Below are 7,850 nucleotides of genomic sequence, written 5' to 3' on the forward strand. Positions count from 1 at the left end.
TCTCCTCCGTGGCTCAGAAGCTTCCCCCCTCTGCCACCCGCAGTCTCCACCCGTGAAGGGGCTTCTAGTGTGTGGAAACCTTTCCTCCTTCACAGCTCCCTCCCACTGGTGCAGGTCCCGTCCCTATTCTTTTGTCTCTGTTTTATCTTTTGCCCTACCCAGGTACGTGGGGAGTTTCTTGCCTTTGGGGAGGTCTGAGGTCTACTGCCAGCATTCAGTAGGTGTTCTTTAGGAGTTGTTCCACATGTAGATGTATTTCTGATGTATTTGTGGGGAGGAAGGTGATCTCCGCGTCTTACTCTTCCTCCATCTTGAAGCTCCTCCTGTGTTCCTTTCTTGTTTGTTTTGGTGGTCCACACAGGCTGACCTTCAATTCATCGTCTGGTGACACAGTGTACAGATTCTAAGTCTATTTCTTGTAAGATTTTAAGGATCCCAGTGGGCAATCTCATGCATGTACTGAGCTTAAGCTTAGGTTGCTGTCTCTCTCTGGAGTTTTTGCTGAGGACACAGTGGGGTTTGATGCACTGAAATTTGAGGTAGATTTTCCAAAAATTTTCACTGTCTTGCCTTGTCCTGCTAGTGTTGGAGGGTCTCCTGCAGAGGTGGGGGGTGGCTTTGGCTCACCGTGAGGACAAGAACACTGGCAGCAGAAGTTCTGGGAAGTACTCCTTGGTGTGAGCCCTCCCAGAGTCTGCCATTAACCCCACCAAACGGCCTGTAGGCTCCAGTGCTGGATTGCTTCAGGGCAAACAACCAACAGGAAGGGAGTGCCTTCGGTTTTTAAGTAAAAATAATTTTTAAGAAAAAAAATTTTCATTTTCACCAAGAACTTTATTGAACAATGTATTCTCCCTTTTTTCCACTACCTTCTGCCATTTTTCAGGCAACTTCATAATTCCATCTTCCCAAAACTTTTTATCTTTTTGACCAAAGAACTGTTCCAGGTGCCTTTTACAGTCTTCCAGGGAATTGAAATTTTTTCCATTAAGAGAATTTTGTAAAGATCAAAATAAATGGAAATCTGAATGTGCAATGTCTGATGAATACGGTGGATGAATCAGAACTTCCCAGCCAAGCTGTAGCAATTTTTGCCTGGTCATCAAAGAAACATGTGGTCTTGCATTATCCTGATGGAAGATTATGTATTTTCTGTTGACTAATTCTGGATGCTTTTCATCGAGAATTAGTTGCTTTCAGTTGGTCTAATTGGGAGCAGTACTTGTTGGAATTAATCGTTTGGTTTTCTGGAAGGACCTCATAATAGAGGACTCCCTTCCAATCCCACCATATATACAACATTACCTTCTTTGGATGAAGACTGGCCTTTGTTGTGGTTGGTGGTGGTTCATTCGCTTGCCCCATGATCTCTTTCATTCCACATTGTTGTACAGTATCCACTTTTCATCGCCCATATCAATTTGTTTTAAAAACGGAATTTTTCATTATGTTTAAGTAGAGACTCGCATGCGGAAATATGGTCAAGAAGGTATTTTTCACTTAACTTACGTGGAACCCAAACATCAAAGTGGTTAACATAACCAAGCTGGTGCAAATGATTTTCAACGCTTGATTTGGATATTTTCAGTATCCTGGCTATCTCCTGTGTGGTATAACGACTGTTCTCAACAATGTCTCAGTTTCATTGCTATCAACTTCAACTGGTCTACCCATCCAGTGAGAAATCTCCAGCCTGAATCTTCGCAGACCACTTTTGACATGTTCGATCAGTCACAGCACCTTCTCCATACACTGCACAAATCCTTTTTTGCATTTCAGTTTCATTTTTACCTTTCTTGAAATAATAAAGCATAATATGCCGAAAATTTTGCTTTTTTTCTTCCATCTTCAATATTAAATTGGCTACACAAAAATTCACCAATTTTGATGTCTTTTTTTAAATGCATGCTGATATGACAGCTGTCACATACAATCTAACAAAATTTTTTTGTTTTGTTTTGTTTTGCGGTGCACGGGCCTCTCACTGCTGTGGCCTCTCCCGTTGCAGAGCACAGGCTCCGGTCGTGCAGGCTCAGTGGCCATGGCTCACGGGCCTAGCCACTCCGCGGCATGTGGGATCTTCCAGGACCGGGGCATGAACCCGTGTCCCCTGCATTGGCAGGCGGACTCTCAACCACTGCACCACCAGGGAAGCCCCAAAATTGTTTTAAATGAAGTTAAAGATAACCAAGTGCTACTAGAGCCATCTTACAGAAAAAAATAGAATGAACCTTTTAGCTAACCCAATATTAATGATTCCATTGCCAACTTTTCACTCTGCTCTTGGAAAAGAAGTTCTGTACATGTAAAAGTGAATAGATAAAAGAAAAACAAATGAATTATGACTTGTCTTCATCTTCAAAAATAATGTATTAGGTTGGTCTCTCTACTCACATTTTTTTAAAAAAATAATTTTATTTATTTATTTATTTATTTATTGGCTTCATTGGGTTTTCGTTACTGCACATGGGCTTTCTCTAGTTGCCGAGGTGGGGGCTACTCTTTGTTGTGGTGCACGGGCTTCTCATTGTGGTGGCTTCTCTTGTTGCAGGCTTCAGTAGTTGCAGCACGCAGGCTCAGTAGTTGTACTCACAATTTTATATGAGTTGTTTTGTGATGACTGACCAAGCATTTTTGTGGTTTTTGCTGTTTGTTGGTAACTGTATCAGTCAGCTTTTATTAGGTTATGCTGCAATAACAAAGAACCCTAAACTCTTAATGGCTTAAAGCAGCAAAGGTTTGTTTCTCATTCCCAATGTGCCAATGTGAGTGAGGGTCAGCTCTTTTCCATTCTCTTCTTCATCTTAGGATCCAGGCTAAGGGAATGGTCCCTGTCTGGGACATGTTTGTCTTATAGCAGAGGGAAAAAAGAGAGAAGAAATATGCAATGCCTTTTAAAGCTTCTGCTTAGAAAGGCATGCTTCACTTCTGCTTGCATGTCATTGGGACAGTTTAATTCTCTCATAGGGAGGCAGAGCAAATGATTGAGAATGTTAATATAATCTTCCACAGGAAGTTTCTAGTGATCTAAAAGTACTGCTGCTGAAAAGTTTTGGCAACTTCTAATGAATGAAAATTTAATAAAAATGAATATTTTAAATTGTCATGATATATCAGCAGTATGTGCAAGCCACATAATGCAGGACAAAGAGCATGATATGGAGAATTTGGAGTCTTTGTATGCCTATAGTTTACTGAGTAAGCCTGGGCAAGACATTTAGTATCGCTGGGCTCCCATTTCTGCCAAACAAGGGGTTTAAATTAGAGGATCTCCAAGTTCATTGTAATAAAAACATCTATGTTTCTCTGATTCCAGGTACATGCTGTGCGGTGTGTCTGGGTGACAGTAGTGGTAGTATTGAGGGCACGTCTCCAAGTTCATTGTAAAGAAAAACATCTATGTTTCTCTAATTCCAGGTACATGCTGTGTGGTGTGTCTGGGTGACAGTAGTGGTAGTATTGAGGGCGTGTCTCCAAGTTTATTGTAATAAAAAACATCTATGTTCCTCTGACTCCAGGTACATGCTGTGTGGTGTGTCTGGGTGACAGTAGTGGTACTATTGAGGGCGTGATTTGTGGGGCCTCTTTGGGCTGTTAGAAAGCATTGCTCTGCACTTGGTAGGCAGGTGGGGAGATGTAAGACTTTCACCCTTAGCCAGCCTTAGAGCGGATGAATCCTCTACTTAATTTCTTCCCACTGAAGCCTTGCCACTCGCCCACATGGGACTGCTGTTCAGTTTAGAAGGATTTTTCATTCTCAATTCACTTAGCCAAAGGGCAAGTTCTGACAAGGTGGTTGTTTGAGTTTTGTTGATGAGTGATGATGAAAAAAGCAGCAGTAGGATGTGAATGGAAATCCTGACTCCAGCCTGTCCCTAAATTGTTAATTTTGGGAAAGAAAAAAAATCAGACTTTGAAAATCTCATTGATCTATAGCTAATTCTGTATAATTCTTTGTGTTGGATGAGCCTCAGGGGTTTGGGAAACTTATTCAGTGAGAAGCCAACCTGAACATGTCAAGATTTTTTTCTCTCAGTACATCTATTTCTTTTTTCCTTGCTATTTAGGTGTACCTGGCATATATCTTAAATTAGAAATGCTTAGCTCTTTCAACCAGAGTTTCAGCTTAGATCAGACCCTGCAGAGCTTCAGCCACTGGATTAAAAACTTGACCAAGTTCTAGTTGACCTCTAAATGCCCATTCTTTATCTCTACAGAAGTGATTTCATTTATTTTTGAATACATGTCCTGAAAATGGTGGCTTCGAACTATTCCCTGTAACCGAAATATATCACTGTCATTGTCATCACTGCTAGCAATTAGAATATTAGTTCAATTTAGTGGACTACATTCCTGTAATGTGTTGAAACATTTTACGTAAACATTGTCTCTCAGAGGAGCTCTCACACATGTGCATCAGGAGATAAATAAATGCAAGGATGTTCACTGCAGTTATTGTTTGAGATCAGGAAAAAAAAAGAATGCCTAAATATCCACCAACAGGAGAATTAATAAATATATTGTGCTATAATCATACAGTATTCATGCAGCAGTTAAAATGAATGAACTAGAACTAAATGCATCAATATGAAACTATCTCAAAAACATGTTGGGTGAAAAAAATCAAGTGGCACAATTATACATATAGTATGAAACCACTTAAAGTTTAAAAACATACAGGACTCATATTATATATAGGTATACACATTTATAATAAAAGTAAAATGTAGAAGAAGGATACACAAGAATTTCAGAATGGTCACCTTTGGGGAAATTAGTTTATGTCTGTAATGTTTCATTTCTCAAAAAAAAAACCCTCATAAAGACAAAAAACAAACAAAAAAACCCCAAAATATTATAAGACGTTAACCTTGGCTAAATCTTGCTGGTGGGCATGAGGGTATCTGTTATTTTTTTAATGCTTTTTGGTATATGGGAAATACATAATAAAATGGTCATTCCCCTTTTTCCCTTTTCCCCCCTTTTCCTCATATCAACCTCAGAGAGATGTTGTAGCATTACATGTGGAAAACAACCTCTAGAAGACTGGGTTACCTTCATGTGATTTTGAGAAGGTGATCTCTTCTTTCTTTTTTATTTAAAAACATTACCTCAAACTCAGATTCAAGATACATTTTGAAAAAGAGCTGGACTCTCAGGGCCTTTTCGTTCATAATGATTTTTTTTTCAGGAGTCCCTGAGGCCCTTCCCTTGCTTGTGCCACTTCCATGGTCAAAACCCTCCTGTGGCCCCCTGCTCTCCTCAGAATGAAGTCCAGGTGGCCTGCAGCCTGCAGCATCTGGCCCCAGGTACCTCCCCTGCCTCTTGGACTTTGGTCTCCTACCACGTTCCCCCTTCTCTCCCACCAGGTCTTCACAGGGCAGTGGCCTCTGCCTGCCTTACTGTTGTCCCTCATCCCCCTTCAGCCCTAACCTCCAGGTGCTTCTCCAAGGATGTCTTCCCTGAGCCCCTCACTGGGCTCTGTGTTGCTCTCGTTTTCTGTTGGATCCCCAGTGCTGGGCAGATGATCTAAACATCTTTATGAACTCTCACTAACTAACCTGAAATGAGAATTGTAGAGATTAAATGAATCAGGTCACACTCTAACACCCTCTTATCCCTCTTTATGAATGGAGATATGTCTGTTGATTCTTGCTTCATTTTTGCTATACATAAGACAACAATAGGTGTAAAGTTAATTATCTTGCCAGATTAATAGAAATTCCTACCATGTTTTTTGCATATATCTAAATTTAATATTATTTAGTATTAGTGACAGCTAATATAAAGGGAATATTGCCTCATGAATTAAGTATTAGTAGTTATTTTTAAGTCAGTTACCTCTAAAATAGATGATCTGTCCTCCAATTCAGTAGCATGTGTTGGTAATAAAGATTCCTAAGATTTTCTGTTGAGTTTACTAGCAGTATTGGCAAGCACTATGCATGGGAAGAAAGTCACTGAAACACATTCTATGTAAAGCAGGCTTGTTTTAAACCAAAGACTTTAATTATTGAAGTAAGGGTAATTTTTTTGATAGTTTCATTGTATTAGGCGGTTCCTTGGAAAGGATTCATGGGGTGGTGTTACAGTCAGAATCCTCTGAGCTTAATAATGCAAGTGAAAATTTACATAGTGTCTTTCTTGACTTTGTGTAAGGGGCTGAAAGTCTGCAGATCTTAAGAGGGTATGTCTAATAACATGTTAATAACTCACAAATTGTCAGCTTTGGACTACAGACCTGGAGTGAAAGGGCCTTCATAAATTATACATGTCTGACAAATAGGCGATACATTTTTCAAATCACATAAGCTCTTCAGAATCAAGTCTGCTCTGTGGAGATAATTAAAGAAAATCAATGTGTGTCGATTGATAGATATCTGACTTGAAAACACATTCTCCACGCTGCCTCAGACAGTGGGGCGCCTGAGCTTGAAGACCACTGTTCTCTGAAGATGGCGCGAGGCTGCGGGGTCCAAGGCTTGAGTGTGCTGGGTGTGGTCCTCATGACGCCACACGTCAGGTTCTCACCTTGGTGCTGGCCCTGACCCTCACCCCCACAGAGCTGAGGGCACCTGACTTGACCTCCTATCTCTGTCTCCTTCCCTGAGTGAAAGAGTATGACTCTGTGTTTTTGTCTCACTAGGACCATGGGAGGCTTAATTCATCAATGTTGGTAAAGTGCTAGGAAGATGAGAAAAGTGCTGTGTCCGTTCTAAGCAACGTTATTGATTCCATTTTTTCCTTGTGGTTAACATAAAGTTCTCCACATATCAGATAATGGCTCAGCATTACATAAACAGCCAAGAATTGCTGGCAGAAGAGATGTGGCCTGTGTTTTCCCCTAGGAAAATAGATGTATGTAAAATGCCTTCTCTTTCTCTGAAAAGATATTATTACTTGATTTAAACTGATTACATTGTTACTGGATTTTTATTTGCCTATCAGAGTATTTTCTTTTTGTTTGTTTTGGTTTGCTTTTCAGCAACTATCAGTGGTAATATTGAGCCCAGTAAATGCTTTATATTATGGAAGGCCTAGATTGGTAAACATTTTGCTTATCCATTTTATTTATTTATTTTTAAAGTTTTATTTATTTATTTATTTATTTTTGGCTGCATTGGGTGTTCGTTGCTGTGCGTGGGCTTTCTCTAGTTGTGGTGAGCGGGGGCTACTCTTCGTTGTGGTGCGCAGGCTTCTTATTGCGGTGGCTTCTCTTGTTGCGGAGCACAGGCTCTAGGCATGTGGACTTCAGTAGTTGCAGCACACAGGCTCTAGGTGCACAGGCTTCAGTAGTTGTGGCACATGGGCTTAGTAGCTGTGGTTCACAGGCTCTAGAGCACAGGCTCATTAGTTGTGGCACATATGCTTAGTTACTCCATGGCATGTGGGATCTTCCCGGACCAGGGATAGAACCCATGTCCCCTGCATTGGCAGGCAGATTCTTAACCACTGTGCCACCAGGGAAGTCCCTGCTTATCCCTTTTAGATAATCCTGTTCATCAAATAATAGGGAGGATACATACATACCTACATACACAAGTGTGTGTTCATATATGTGTGTGGGCGTATCTATCTTTATATGTAGTGTTTGTCTGTATATACATACATTGAAATATAAAATGGTAATTTGCATTATCCATAATGTGTAATCCTGTTCATTAAATAACAGGATGTATGTATGTATGTATGTATGTATACATAACACATATGCATGGATATACATATATTATGCTAATATGCTTATATATGTCTGTATTATTATTCTACAAAAATAATGTAGCATGGTAAGTAACTACTAATTATGACATTTAGTTAATTCAGCATTCTTGAAAAGATTTTACGAATTG

This window comes from Physeter macrocephalus, chromosome 1, assembly GCF_002837175.3.
Source record: "Physeter macrocephalus isolate SW-GA chromosome 1, ASM283717v5, whole genome shotgun sequence".
Lineage (NCBI taxonomy): Eukaryota > Metazoa > Chordata > Mammalia > Artiodactyla > Physeteridae > Physeter > Physeter macrocephalus.